Source organism: Tursiops truncatus, chromosome 3 (assembly GCF_011762595.2).
Source record: "Tursiops truncatus isolate mTurTru1 chromosome 3, mTurTru1.mat.Y, whole genome shotgun sequence".
NCBI lineage: Eukaryota > Metazoa > Chordata > Mammalia > Artiodactyla > Delphinidae > Tursiops > Tursiops truncatus.
In genome coordinates this window covers 30570800-30586285 of record NC_047036.1, presented here as the reverse complement: position 1 = coordinate 30586285, position 15486 = coordinate 30570800, and the positions used below count along the sequence as shown (strand labels likewise).

Below are 15486 nucleotides of genomic sequence, written 5' to 3'. Positions count from 1 at the left end.
CCACTGCTGTTACTTCTGAAAAGTGAAAATGGAAAGCACCTTCTATATTATGTGGCTTTGTTATTAGGCGTATTATTTCTTTGAAATACAAGAAAATATTTTAGTTTAATCTAATCAGTAGCGTCATCCAAACTTATCTACCATGTACTCAGAATAGCTGTCATATGATAAACTAAGTTGCTTTAGTATATAAGTAGAAATCTTACAAACAATTCAGCTTTTTCAATAAACAATTTTGAGGAAGCCTTTTAAGATTGTTTGACTATCACTAAATGAATAACACATGAATCTAAAATTCCCAAAATGAGTAATGCCAATAGGAACCATAAATCTATTTAACAAAATACAGCAAAGTAGAAATTATTATCTTGTGCATTTGGCTAATTGTTTAGTCACCTTAAACAATTATTTTTAAAGCTGAATTTGTAAGTAACTAACCACATTATATCACTTATACTGGTTCCATAAAATCTTTGCTTTCCCCGTGAACTTTTCAAGGTTCAATTTACATACAAATATCCATTGTGTAACTCACTGTTCTTGAGCTACATTTATCATTCTTGCCAAAGCACTTAGTCCCTGGATCTACTGACCTCTCAGAAGGAAACACTGCATTAGGAATATTAAATGTGATTATCATATACATGAGACAGTAAAAGGATCATAGCTTTATATAAAGAAAGGCACTACAAATCAATCCTCCAAATAGACTTGAAATGTTAATTAAATGTAACAGAATTACTGCAGTCAAAACCAGATACTGACAAAATAACTTACACTCATTTCAATTACTACCTGTGAATACTGATTTCAGAATATAATGGAATTATACACAAATATAGCAAATAACTTGTTATATGTTTAAATTAGATATGTACCCTAAATGGGTTAAAGAAAGCATTCAAATGAGAGCTATCATTTGAATGCTTGAACAATATGTCTTAAAACAATCGAAAATAAAACTAAATAAACATTAGTTTTTAAAGTCTAAGAAGTGACTTGCTACCACCAACTACAGACTTACTTGCCTCCATGCCCACTCTACCCTTCTTCCCTCCTGTTAAAATTAGAGGTGTCCCTCCTCCTGATAAAGCTAACCCCACCAGTGTTCATCTCCCTACAATGTAATTTGAAATTGCAAATTCATCTGTGACTTGTCTATTCTATTCCTGTCCTCCCCTCAAGAGTGTAAATTTCGCTCCTACCCCGTGACCACCAGTGTGGAGCCACAGGGGCTGAGGCCCTGAATCAGGGTGGGAGGAATGGTGACCAGCTGCAGGCATCCTCACTGTTCTCCTGGGGAAAAGGACAGTGTTGTTTGCAACCTGCAGTTTCCAACTTCCTGGTGGTCATTTGGACTTCAGGGTAAACTGGGAAGAATGTGCCCAAAGGGAAACCTGGGGAGAAGCAGTTCTTCACCTAAAAAACGTTCGCCGTTGTGAATTCTTTTTTTTTTTTTTTCACTGTGCTGCGCGGCATGCAGGATCTTAGTTCCCCAACCAAGGATCAAAACCGTGCCCCCCGGCAGTGTAAGTGCAGAGTCCTAACCACTGGACCGCCAGGAATTTCCCTGTTGTGAATTCTTTCACTGAGGAAGAGAATTACCATTATGTCACTATGTTAATGAAAAAAGAAATGGATGTGATTCATAATTTAGAACCAAAAAATGTAGAACCTAAAAAAAAATGAAAGTAGGAAGTATATTCCTTGGGAAGAATTTCCTCTAGTGGACCAGCTTTTCTGGGCATTAGGTTGTTTAAAGGAACAAGGCTATGATCCTTCTCTGGATCATCTGGTAGGATACAAAGGAAATGATCTCTTAAGTGGCCAAGAAGATTCTTTGATTTTTTTAAAAAAAAGACAAAATAAGGTCTGGCTAAGGAATGGAAAATATCTAATTTCAGAAAAACTCCCATTTTATCTAAAAAGTTCCAAAAGATTGCCAGTTTAGTTGCAAATTCTTAATATACCCACCACCTTTTCAGCCTTTTCTTGTGAAAATTTTCCTAGGATATGTGACTGCATTACATTCAGACACAGAATATGTGATAATTGGTAAGACTATGGATTTCTCGCTTAATCTCTCGAGATCCAGGGCGTTTACATGTAAAATGAGGAGATTAGAATACAGCAGTGGTTCTCAAAGTGTGATCTGGAGGGTCCACAAGACCCTTTCAAGTGTACTCAAGATCAAAGCTATTTTTACAATACTAAGACATCATTTGCCTTTTATTCAGAGGCTACAGGATGTGTGATATTGTAAAAGACTGAATGCAAAAAAGCAGGTATGATAAATCCAGCCCTCTTCTATTAAGACAGATATTAAAGAGATTTGCAAAACTGTGAAATAATATCACTCTCCTCATTAATGGGTTTTTTCGCTTTCAAAAAAGTAATTTTTCACAAAAATTATTTATGTTAGCATGTATCAGTTTTTCTTATTTGTAAATGAGTTAAAAACTCTAAAAACTAGAAGAAAAAAAAAGAGTGTAAATTCCATGTGCACAAAGACCATCCTTGTGCCCAGCACAGTGCCTGGCACAAATGTGACAATAAATAGCCCTTTTAAAAAAGGAACGAGGACTGTAAATTAAAAAAACACATACAAAACAAACAGCTATCCAGTTTGACAAATGTAAGATTAATTACCCTCTATCAGGAAAGAACAAGATAAACTACAAAGTTCACTTTTTTTAATCTAAGGACAGAAGAAAGATGGCAAAGAAGAAAGCAAAGGGCAAAGTGACAAAATGAGATCTTCAATGCTAGCATTCTGAAGTACCAGGACCTTGGGCTTCCCTGGTGGCTCAGTGGTTAAGAATCCACCTGCCAATGCAGGGAACACGGGTTCTATCCCTGGTCCAGGAAGATCCCACATACTGCAGAGCAACTAAGCCCATGCGCCACAGCTACTGAGCCTGTGCTCTAGAGCCAGCAAACCACAGTTACTGAGCCCACGTGCCACAACCACTGAAGGCCATGCGCCTAGAGCCCATGATCCACAACAAGAGAAGCCACCGCAATGAGAAGCCCGCACACTGCAACAAACAGGAACCCCCGCTTGCTGCAACTAGAGAACGCCCATGCACAGCAACGAAGACCCAATGCAGCTAAAAATAAATAAATAAACAAACAAATAAATAAAGTATCAGGATCTCTGTGGCTGCTTATATACTCCATTTATGATCCACCAAAAGGATATGAAAGGTAATGAGTAACAGAAAACAGAGCTCTGGCGGAGCTTCAAGATGGCGGAAGAGTAAGACGCAGAGATCACCTTCCTCCCCACTGATACATCAGAAATACATCTACATGTGGAACAACTTCTACAGAACACCTACTGAATGCTGGCAGAAGACCTCAGACCTCCCAAAAGGCAAGAAATTCCCCACGTACCTGACTAGGACAAAAGAAAAACAAGAAGAAACAGAGACAAAAGAATAGGGATGTGACCGGCACCAGTGGGAGGGAGGAAAGGTTTCCACACACTAGGAAGCTGCTCTGAGGGCGAAGACTGCAGGAGTCGGAGGGAGGACCTTCGGAGCCACCGAGGAGAGCGCAGCCACAGGGGTGCGGAGGGCAAAGCGCAGAGATTCCCGCATAGAGGATCGGTGGCGATCGGCACTCACCAGCCCAAGAGGCTTGTCTGCTCACCCGCCGGGGCGGGCGGGGCTGGGAGCTGAGGCTCGGGCTTCGGTCGGATCGCAGGGAGAGGACTGGGGATGGCGGCGTGAACACAGCCTGAAAGGGTTAGTGTACCACAGCTAGACGGGAGGGAGTCTGGGAAAAAGTCTGGAGCTGCCGAAGAGACAAGAGAATTTTTCTGGCCTCTTTGTTTCCTGGTGGACGAGGAGAGGGGAATCAGAGCACCGCTTAAAGGAGCTCCAGAGACGGGCGCCGGCCACGGCTATCAGCGTGGACCCCAGAGATGGGCATGGGACACTAAGGCTGCTGCTGCCACCACCAAGAAGCCTGTGTGCAAGCAGAGGTCACTATCCACACCCCCCTTCCGGGGAGCCTGTGCAGCCCGCCACTGCAAGGGTCCAGTGATCCAGGGACAACTTCCCCGGGAGAATACACGGCGCACCTCAGGATGGTGCAACGTCACACCTGCCTCTGCCGCCGCAGGCTCGCCCCACATACGTACCCCTCCCTCCCGACGGCCTGAGTGAGCCAGAGCCCCCCAAATCAGCTGCTCCTTTAACACTGTCATGTCTGAGAGAAGAACAGATGCCCTCAGGTGACCTACACGCAGAGGCGGGTCCAATTCCAAAGCTGAACCCCGGGAGCTGTGCGAACAAAGAAGAGAAAGGGAAATCTCTCCCAGCAGCCTCAGGAGCAGCGGATAAAATCTCCACAATCAACTTGATGTACCTGCATCTGTGGAATACATGAATAGACAACGAATCATCCCAAATTGAGGTGGTGGACTTTGGGAGCAAAGATATATTTTTTTCCCCCTTTTTCTCTTTTTGTGACTGTCTATGTGTATGCTTCTGTGTCTGATTTTGTCTGTATAGCTTTGCTTTTACCATTTGTCCTAGGGTTCTATCTGTCCATTTTTTGTTTGTTTGTTTTTAACTACTTAAAACTTTTTTTTCTTAAAAATTATTTTTTATTTTATTATTTTATTTTACCTTCTTTCTTTCTTTCTTTCTCTTTTTATCTCCCTTTTATTCTGAGCTCTGTGCAGGACAGGCTCTTGGTGCTCCAGCCAGGTGTCAGGGCTGTGCCTCTGAGGTGGGAGAGCCATGTTCAGGACACTGGTCCAAAAGAGACCTCCCAGCTCCAAATAATATCAAAAGGCAAAAATCTCCCAGAGATCTCCTTCTCAGTGCCAAGACCCAGCTCCACTCAACGACCAGCAAGCTACAATGCAAGACACCCCATGCAAAACAACTAGCAAAACAGAAACACAACCCCATCCATTAGCAGAGAGGATGCCTAAAATCATAATAAGGCCACAGACAACCCAAAACACACCACCAGACGTGGACCTACCCACCAGAAAGAAAGACAAGATCCAGCCTCGTCCACCAGAACACAGGCACTAGTCCCCTCCACCAGGAAGCCTACACAACCCACTGAACCAACCTTAGCCACTGGGGACAGACACCAAAAACAACAGGAACTATGAACCTGCAGCCTGCAAAAAGGAGATCCCAAACACAGTAAGTTAAGCAAAATGAGAAAACAGAGAAACACACAGCAGATGAAGGAGCAAGGCAAAAACCCACCAGACCTAACAAACGAAGAGGAAATAGGCAGTCTACCTGAAAAAGAATTCACAATAACAATAATAAAGAGGATCCAAATTATTGGAAACACAATGGAGAAAACACAAGGAACGTTTAACAAGTAACTAGAAGAACTAAAGAGCAAACAGTGATGAACAACACAATAAATGAAATTAAAAATTCTCTAGAAGGGATCAATAGCAGAATAAATGAGGCAGAAAAACAGATAAGTGACCTGGAAGATAAAATAGTGGAAATAACTACTGCAGAGCAGAATAAAGAAAAAAAATGAAAAGAACTGAGGATAGACTCAGAGACCTCTGGGACAACATTAAATGCACCAACATTCAAGTTATAGGGGTCCCAGAAGTAGAAGAGAAAAACAAAGGGACTGAGAAAATATTTGAAGAGAATAGAAGTGAAAACTTCCCTAACATGGGAAAGGAAACAGTTAATCAAGTCCAGGAAGCACAGAGAGTCCCACAGACAATAAATCCAAGGAGAAACACACCAAGACACATATTAATAAAACTATCAAAAATTAAATACAAAGAAAAAATATTAAAAGCAGCAAGGGAAAAACAACAAATAACACACAAGGGAATCCCCATTAGGTTAACAGCTGATCTCTCAGCAGAAACTCTGCAAGCCAGAAGGGAGTGGCAGGACATATAGAAAGTGATGAAGGAGAGAAACCTACAACCAAGATTACCCAGCAAGGATATCATTCAGATTTGATGGAGAAATTAAAACCTTTACAGACAAGCAAAAGCTAAGAGACTTCAGCACCACCAAACCAGCTTTACAACAAATGCTAAAGGAACTTCTCTAGGCAGGAAACACATGAGAAGGAAAAGACCTACAATAACAAACCCAAAACCATTAAGAAAATGGGAATAGGAACATACATATCAATAATTACCTTAAATGTAAATGGATTAAAGCTCCAACCAAAAGACATAGACTGGCTGAATGGATACAAAAACAAGACCCGTATATATGCTGTCTACAAGAGACCCGCTTCAGACCTAGGGACACATACAGACTGAAAGTGAGGGGATGGAAAAAGATATTCCATGCAAATGGAAATCAAAAGAAAGCTGGAGCAGCAATACTCATATCAGACAAAATAGACTTTAAAATAAAGACTATTACAAGAGACAAAGAAGGACACTATATAATGATCAAGGGATCGATCCAAGAAGAAGATATAACAATTGTAAAGATTTATGCACCTAACATAGGAGCACCTCAATACATAAGGCAAATACTAACAGCCACAATAGGGGAAATCGACAGTAACACATTCATAGTAGGGGACTTTAACACCCCAGTTTCACCAATGCACAGATCATGCAAAATGAAAATAAATAAGAAAAGACAAGCTTTAAATGATACATTAAACAAGATGGACTTAATTGATATTCATAGGACACTCCATCCAAAAAAACAGAATACACATTCTTCTCAAGTGCTCATGGAACATTCTCCAGGATAGATCATACCTTGGGTCACAAATCAAGCCTTGGTAAATTTAAGAAAATTGAAATCGTATCAAGTATCTTTTCCGACCACAACGCGATGAGACTAGATATCAATTACAGGAAAATATCTGTAAAAAATACAAGCACATGGAGGCTAAACAATACACTACTTAATAACCAAGAGATCACTGAAGAAATCAAAGAGGAAATCAAAAAATACCTAGAAACAAATGACAATGGAGACACGACGACCCAAAACCTATGGAATGCAACAAAAGAAGTCCTAAGAGGGAAGTTTATAGCAATACAATCCTATCTTATGAAACAAGAAACATCTCAAATAAACAACCTAACCTTACACCTAAAGCAATCAAAGAAAGAAGAATAAAAAAACCCCAATGTTAGCAGAAGAAATCTTCAGATCAGAAATAAATGAAGAAGAAATGAAGGAAATGATAGCAAAGATCAATAAAACTAAAAACTGGTTCTTTGAGAAGATAAACAAAATTAAGAAACCACTGGCCAGACTCATCAAGAAAAAAAGGGAGAAGACTCAAATCAATAGAAATGAAAGAGAAGTAACAACTGACATGCAGAAATACAAAGGATCATGAGAGATTACTATAAGCAACTCTATGCCAATAAAATGGACAACCTGGAAGAAATGGACAAATTCTTAAAAAAGCACAACCTGCCAAGACTGAACCAGGAAGAAATAGAAAATATGAACAGACCAATCACAAGCACTGAAATGAAAGTGTGATTAAAAATCCTCCAACAAACAAAAGCCCAGGACCAGATGGCTTCACAGGGGAATTCTATGAAACATTTAGAGAAGAGCTAACTCCTGTCCTTCTCAAACTCTTCCAAAATATAGCAGAGGGAAGAACACTTCCAAACTCATTCTACGAGGCCACCATCACCCTGATACCAAAACCAGACAAAGATGTCACAAAGTAAGAAAACTACAGGCCAATATCACTGATAAACATAGATGCAAAAATCCTCAACAAAATACTAGCAAACGGAATCCAAGAGCACATTAAAAGGATCATACACCAGGCTTCCTGGTGGCACAGTGGTTGAGAGTCTGCCTGCTGATGCAGGGTACACGGGTTCATGCCCCCCGTCCAGGAAGATCCCATATGCCACGGAGCGGCTAAGCCCGTGAGCCATGGTGCTGAGCCTGTGCGTCCGAAGCCTGTGATCTGCAAAGGGAGAGGGCACAACAGTGAGAGGCCCGCCCACCGCAAAAAAAAAAAAAAAGAAAAAAAAGGATCATACACCATGATCAAGTGGGGTTTATCCCAGGGATGCAAGGATTCTTCAATATATGCAAAGCAATCAATGTGATACACCATATTAACAAACTGAAGGAGAAAAACCATATGATCATCTCAATCGAAGCAGAGAAAGCTTTTGACAAAATTCAACACCCATTTATGACAAAAACCCTGCAGAAAGTAGGCATAAAGAGAACTTTCCTCAACATAATAAAGTCCATATATGACAAACCCACAGCCAACATCATCCTCAATGGTGAAAAACTGAAAGCACTTCCTCTAAGATCAGGAACAAGACAAGGTTGCCCACTCTCACCACTATTATTCACCATAGTTTTGGAAGTTTTAGCCACAGCAAGCAGAGAAGAAAAGGAAATAAAAGGAATCCAAATTGGAAAAGAAGAAGTAAAGCTGTCACTGTTTGCAGATGACATGATATTATACATACAGAATCCTAAAGATGCTACAAGAAAACTACTAGAGCTAATCAATGAATTTCGTAAAGTAGCAGGATACAAAATTAATGCACAGAAATCTGTAGCATTCCTATACACTAATGATGAAAAATCTGAAAGTGAAATTCAGAAAACACTCTCATTCACCCCTGCAACTAAAAGAATAAAATATGTAGGAATAAAGCTACATAAGGAGACAAAAGACCTCTATGCAGAAAATTATAAGACACTGATGAAAGAAATTAAAGATGATACAAATAGATGGAGAGATATACCATGTTCTTGGATTGAAAGAATCAACATTGTGAAAATAACTCTACTACCCAAAGCAAACTACAGACTCAATGCAATCCCTATCAAACTACCACTGGCATTTTTCACAGAACTAAAACAAAAAAATTCACAATTTGTACGGAAACACAAAAAACCACGAATACCCAAAGCAATCTTGAGAAAGAAAAAGTTAGCTGGAGGAATCAGGCTCCCTGACTTCAGACTATACTACAAAGCTACAGTAATCAAGAAAATATGGTACTGGCACAAAAACACAAATATAGATCAGTGCAACAGGATAGAAAGCCCAGAGATAAACCCATGCACATATGGTCACCTTAGCTTTGATAAAGAAGGCAAGAATATACAGTGGAGAAAAGACAGCCTCTTCAATAAGTAGTGCTGGGAAAACTGGATGGGTGCATGTAAAAGTATAAAATTAGAACACTCCCTAACACCATACACAAAAATAAACTCAAAATGGATTAAAGACCTAAATGTAAGGCCAGAAACTATCAAACTCTTAGAGGAAAACAAAGGCAGAACACTCTATGACATAAATCACAGCAAGATCCTTTTGACCCACCTCCTAGAGAAATGGAAATAAAAACAAAAATAAACAAATGGGACCTAATGAAACTTAAAGCCTTCTGCAAAGCAAAGGAAACCACAAACAAGACGAAAAGACAACCCTCAGAATGGGAGACAATATTTGCAAATGAAGCAACTGACAAAGGATTAATCTCCAAATTTACAAGCAGCTCATGCAGCTCAATATCAAAAAAACAACCAACCCAATCCAAAAATGGGCAGAAGACCTAAATAGACATTTCGCCAAAGATATACAGACTGCCAACAAACACATGAAAGAATGCTCAACATCATTAATCATTAGAGAAATTCGAATCAAAACTACACTGAGATATCATCTCACACCAGTCAGCATGGCCATCATCAAAAAATCTAGAAACAATAAATGCTGGAGAGGGTGTGGAGAAAAGGGAACCCTCTTGCACTGTTGGTGGGAATGTAAATTGGTACAGCCACTATGGAGAACAGTATGGAGGTTCCTTAAAAAACTCAAAATAGAACTACCATATGACCCAGCATTCCCACTACAGGGCATATACCTGAGAAAACCATAATTCAAAAAGAGTCATGTAGCAAAATGTTCATTGCAGCTCTATTTACAATAGCCCGGAGATGGAAACAACCTAAGTGCCCATCATCGGATGAATGGATAAAGAAGATGTGGCACATATATACAATGGAATATTACTCAGCCATAAAAGGAAACGAAATTGAGCTATTTGTAATGAGGTGGATAGACCTAGAGTCTGTCATACAGAGTGAAGTAAGTCAGAAAGAGAAAGACAAATACCGTATGCTAACACATATATAGGGAATTTAAGAAAAAAAAATGTCATGAAGAACCTAGGGGTAAGACAGGAAAAAAGACACAGATCAACTGGAGAACGGACTTGAGGATATGGGGAGGGGGAAGGGTGAGCTGTGACAAAGTGAGAGCGTGGCATGGACATATATACACTACCAAACATAAGGTAGATAGCTAGTGGGAAGCAGCCGCATAGCACAGGGATATCAGCTCGGTGCTTTGTGACCGCCTGGAGGGGTGGGATAGGGAGGGTGGGAGGGAGGGAGACGCAAGCAGGAAGAGATATGGGAACATATGTATATGTATAACTGATTCACTTTGTTATAAAGCAGAAACTAACACACCATTGTAAAGCAATTATACCCCAATAGAGATGTTAAAAAAAAAAACTACATTGAGATATCATCTCACACCAGTCAGAATGGCCATCATCAAAAAATCTGCAAACAATAAATGCTGGAGAGGGTGTAGATAAAAGGGAACCCTCTTGCACTGTTGGTGGGAATGTAAATTGATACAGCCACTATGGAGAACAGTGTGGAGGTTCCTTAAAACCTAAAAACAGAACTACCATATGACCCAGCAATCCCACTACTGGGCATATACCCTGAGAAAACCATAATTCAAAAAGAGTCATGTACCAAAATGTTCATTGCAGCTCTATTTACAATAGCCAGGAGATGGAAACAACCTAAGTGTCCATCAACAGATGAATGGATAAAGAAGATGTGGCACATATATACAATGGAATATTACTCAGCCATAAAAGGAAATGAAATTGAGTTATTTGTAGTGAGGTGGATGGACCTAGATTCTGTCATACAGAGTGAAGTAAGTCAGAAAGAGAAAGACAAATACCGTATTCTAACACATATATATGGAATCTAAAAAAAAAAAAACATGGTCATGAAGAACCTAGGGGCAAGACAGGAATAAAGACACAGACCTACTGGAGAATGGACTTGAGGATATAGGGAGGGGGAAGGGTAAGCTGTGACAAAGTGAGAGAGTGGCATGGACATATATACATTACCAAATGTAAAATAGATAGCTAGCGGGAAGCAGCTACATAGCACAGGGAGATCAGCTCGGTGCTTTGTGACCACCTAGAGGGATGGGATAGGGAGGGTGGGAGGGAGGGAGATGCTAGAGGGAAGAGATATGGGGACATATGTATATGTATAACTGATTCACTTTGTTATAAAGGAGAAACTAACACACCATTGTAAAGCAATTATACTCCAATAAAGATGTTAAAAAAAAAGAAGTAAATTATTCATTTAAGCAATATTTTAAAATAGAAGTGCTTTAGTGGGAAATTTATGGCTATGACACCTATGTTAGAAAGGAAGAAAGATCTCAAATCAATAACTTAAGCTTACACTTCAAAAAATTACCAAAGAAGAGGAAACAAAACCCAAAGCATGCAACAGAAAGGAAATAAAGATTAGAGGAGAGTTCAGTAGAAAAGAGAAATTTTTAAAGTAAAGAAAATCAACGGGACCAAAAAATGGTCCTTTGAAAATTTCAAGAAAATTGAGAAACTTTAGCTAGATTGGCCAAGAAAAAAAGAAAGAATTACTAAAATCAGGAAGGAAAGAGAAGATAACATAAATTAAGAGGATTACAAGGAAATTCTATGAATTGCATGCCAACCAGTTATATAACTTAGATGAACCGTACAAATTATTAGAAAGACACAAACTACCAAAATGGACTCATGAAGAAAAAAGAAAGAAAATCTGAATAGATTTTTAATAAGGGCTTAAATTAGTAATCAAAAATCTTCCCAGAGGACTTCCCGGTGGCACAGTGGTTTAGAATCCACCTGTCAGTGCAGGGGACACAGGTTCGAGCCCTGGTCCAGGAAGATTCCACACGCCGTGGAGCAACTAAGCCCGTGCGCCACAACTACTGAGCCTGCGCTCTAGAGCCCATGAGCCACAACTACTGAAGCCCTCGTAACAAAACTACTGAGCCCACATGCCTAGAGCCTGCGCTCCACAACAAGAGAAGCCACTGCAATGAGAAGCTCACGCACCACAATGAAGAGTAGCCCCCACTCGCCGCAACTAGAGAAAGCCTGCGCGCAGCAACGAAGACCCAACGCAGCCAAATAAATAAATAAATTTATAAAAAACAAAAAAATCTTCCCACAAAGAAAAGTCTCTATCTATTTGGCTTCAAGGTAAATTCTATCAAACATTTAAAGAATAATTAATCAATCCTTCATAAACTCTTCCAGAAAATATAGGAGAAATAAATGCTTTCAGCATTCTATGAGGTAAATATTACCCTGATGCCAAAACCAAAGTCACCATAAGAAAACTACTGACCTATATCCCTTATGAATATAAACAGAAAAATCCTCAACAAAATATCAGCAAACTGAATCTAGACCTTAAGCATCACACCTTACAACCTGGAGATTTCATCTATTGGAAAAGACACCTCCAGAGAAACTCTTTTCAACCTCCCTGGAGAAGCCCCTATCAGGCACTGCTAACCAATATTTTTGCCACCAAACTCCAAGGAATAGATTCTTGAATTCATGTGACATAACACACCTAAAGAAAGCACCGAACACTGACTGGACCTGCACATCATCTGGCGACCTGAAAGTAAAGATTTCCTGGAATTGAAGCAGATGACATCTGATAAGACAGCTTTCCCAAGATATCCAGAGAAACCCCCGTTAGAAGTTTGTCACCAAACCTTTGATGATGACATAACGCTCCAGACGATCTCCAATATCTATGATCTTGATAACATATGGACTTTAGATAAAAAGTACCAGAAAGTTCTCCCTCCTACCTCTCCTTGTTATTCCAGTGTGATCTTAATAAGTTTCTAATCTATGTAATTTCCTTCTGATGTGAGACACTACACCCAAGAAAGGTCCTTCCTGACACTGAGGGACAAAAGGCTGCTGAAACTAGGCAGCCTGACATTTAATCAGTGATGCTTTCAGAGAAAAATCTTGTGATCAAAGGGGTAAATGTAAAAAATTAATAAACAGAAACCTCAATTAAATAGAGTTGGGATACCAGAAACGGAAACCCTGCAATGATAGCAGAGCTCAATAGGAATAATAAAGACTTCTCTTCTTTCCTGGCAAGGACTCATCAGCCAGTGAAAGGCCATGCACTCTGTTTAGCCATCCAAATTTCCTTTTCACCCCTATAAAAAGGTTCTCCTTCCCTTGCCATGCAGGAACTTGAGCATGGCTCACCATGGTTGCAGACCCCAAATTGTAATTCTCTGCTGATCCCGGATAAACCCATCTTTGCTGAAGAAATACCTGGTAGTGTATTTGTTTCAGGTCAACGGTAAGTATACTGACAAAATAGATATATTTCCTCAATGGCAAGGAGAAAAAAAAAGGAAAAACATATAGATTAAGAGACATAACAAATAAACAATGATGACTCTCCTCAGAGTGAGTCAGATACCATCTGGATACTGATTTTAACAAACTAACTGGAAAAATATGTATGGGGGCTTCCCTGGTGGCGCAGTGGTTAAGAATCCACCTGCCGATGCAGGGACACGGGTTCGAGCCCTGGTCCAGGAAGATCCCACATGTTGCGGAGCAGCTAAGCCCATGTGCCACAACTACTGAACCTGCACTCTAGAGCCTGTGAGCCACAACTACTGAGCCCATACTCCGCAACAACAGAAGCCACCGCGATGAGAAGCCGGCGCACCACAACGAAGAGTAGCCCCCGCTCGCCACAACTAGAGAAAGCCTGCACGCAGCAACAAAGACCCAACGCAGCCAAAAATTAAAAAAAAAAAATGGGACAGTTGAAGAAATATGGATAATGGGATATTAGATGATATTAAATAATTATTGAAAAAACTTTAGACATAATAAAGATGTTCTGATTATGAGAGAGAGAAAAGGAGAGGGAGAGGAGGAGAGAGAGAAAGACCAACCTTATCTCTTACAGATTCATACTGAAATATTTACAGATGAAATCATATGAAGTCTGGAATTTGTTTTTAAATAATCACACAAGGTAGGTAGATGGGATGGGGAGAAGGAGGTTTACTAGAAATGTAAATTATATAGGAAATAAGAGTGGCCTTATGTAGACAATTGGTAAGGTTCAGAGATAAATATATGGGAATTCCTTTCAGTATTCTCTGTACTTCTGTGAATGTGTAAACATTTTTACAATAACTAGTTTAAAAACAAACAAAAAAGACCAGCCAGTCACCTTCTTAATCTCTGACATATTTCCAAAAAGTTGAAATACATGCAGGGCAAAGGCAGGACTGCAAAAAAAATTAGTTAACCTAACAGTACAGTTAGAAGCTCTGATTATTAATGTGTAAAATAACTTGGAGTATTTTTTTAATTATATATATTTTTAAAGATAAAATTTATTTGAAAAAATATGCATATCTAAATAAAACATGTGTTAAACATGAACTATCTCTCAGCTGTAAAAATTTTCCGGACTTAATGATAGGAAAGCTTCCTTTTAAGTATTTACAGTCTATAATTTTTTTCTTATTTACTTAAAAACATGAAAATTAGTAAAATTCTTTCCTGATTTCAGAATAAAAATATCAAAAGTGTGATTTAATAAAAAGTAGGTATAATATGAAGAATTAGATGGAAATGATTTCTTAAGGCAGCAGTTCTGATATTTCGGTTTCAAGACCCTTTACACTCAAAATCTTTTGAGAACCCCCCAAAATGTCTGTGTATATGAGTTATTTGTGTCAGTATTTACCATAGCAAAAATTAAAATTAAGACATTTTAAAATATTCACTGTTTACTTCATTTAAAATAATAATAAACCCAATGTATTTAATACAAATATTTTATGGAAATGATATTTTCAAAAGCAAAAAATTTAGTGGAAAGACTATCACTATTTTAAAATCCTTGGCTATTAATTCTATCATTTGTGTTACTTCTGGACCTATTTCTATTGATTGATGTTTTCCCCCTCATTATGGGATGTATTTTCCTACTTCTTTACCTGTCAGACTTCTAGAAAAAGGTAGCTTAATTATAAAGGGAAAGCAAGATAATTTTATTCTTTCATTCATTCACAAGCAAGTTTCATTCATTCAACTATCAGTTTTTAATAAGATATTATTAAATCTTTTTTTACAATAAGATAAAATGATTTAATCTTATACCTCAAAATGTTTACATTATTAATTTTTAAATAACATAAATATGAAAATATAATCCATAAATCTAAGTAATATAATCTTAGAGCCATACAGTAACTATCTTATGTTCATTTCTTATCTCAACATTCACCTAAAAAATGAACTCAGGCCTCTTACTGATATAGAAATGAAGCTAAGGGTAATGAAAAATTTTCCCACAC

General features: G+C 38.8%; 1 protein-coding gene and 1 pseudogene across 4 annotated transcripts in view; one reads left to right on the top strand and one right to left on the bottom strand.

Moving 5' to 3' along the window:
• Window positions 1-15486, bottom strand: part of WDR70 (WD repeat domain 70) — a 310180-nt gene that overhangs the window by 240352 nt on the left and 54342 nt on the right. The gene's annotated exons all lie outside the window — the stretch shown is intronic.
• LOC117311539 (nucleotide triphosphate diphosphatase NUDT15-like) lies at window positions 304-2255 on the top strand (annotated as a pseudogene).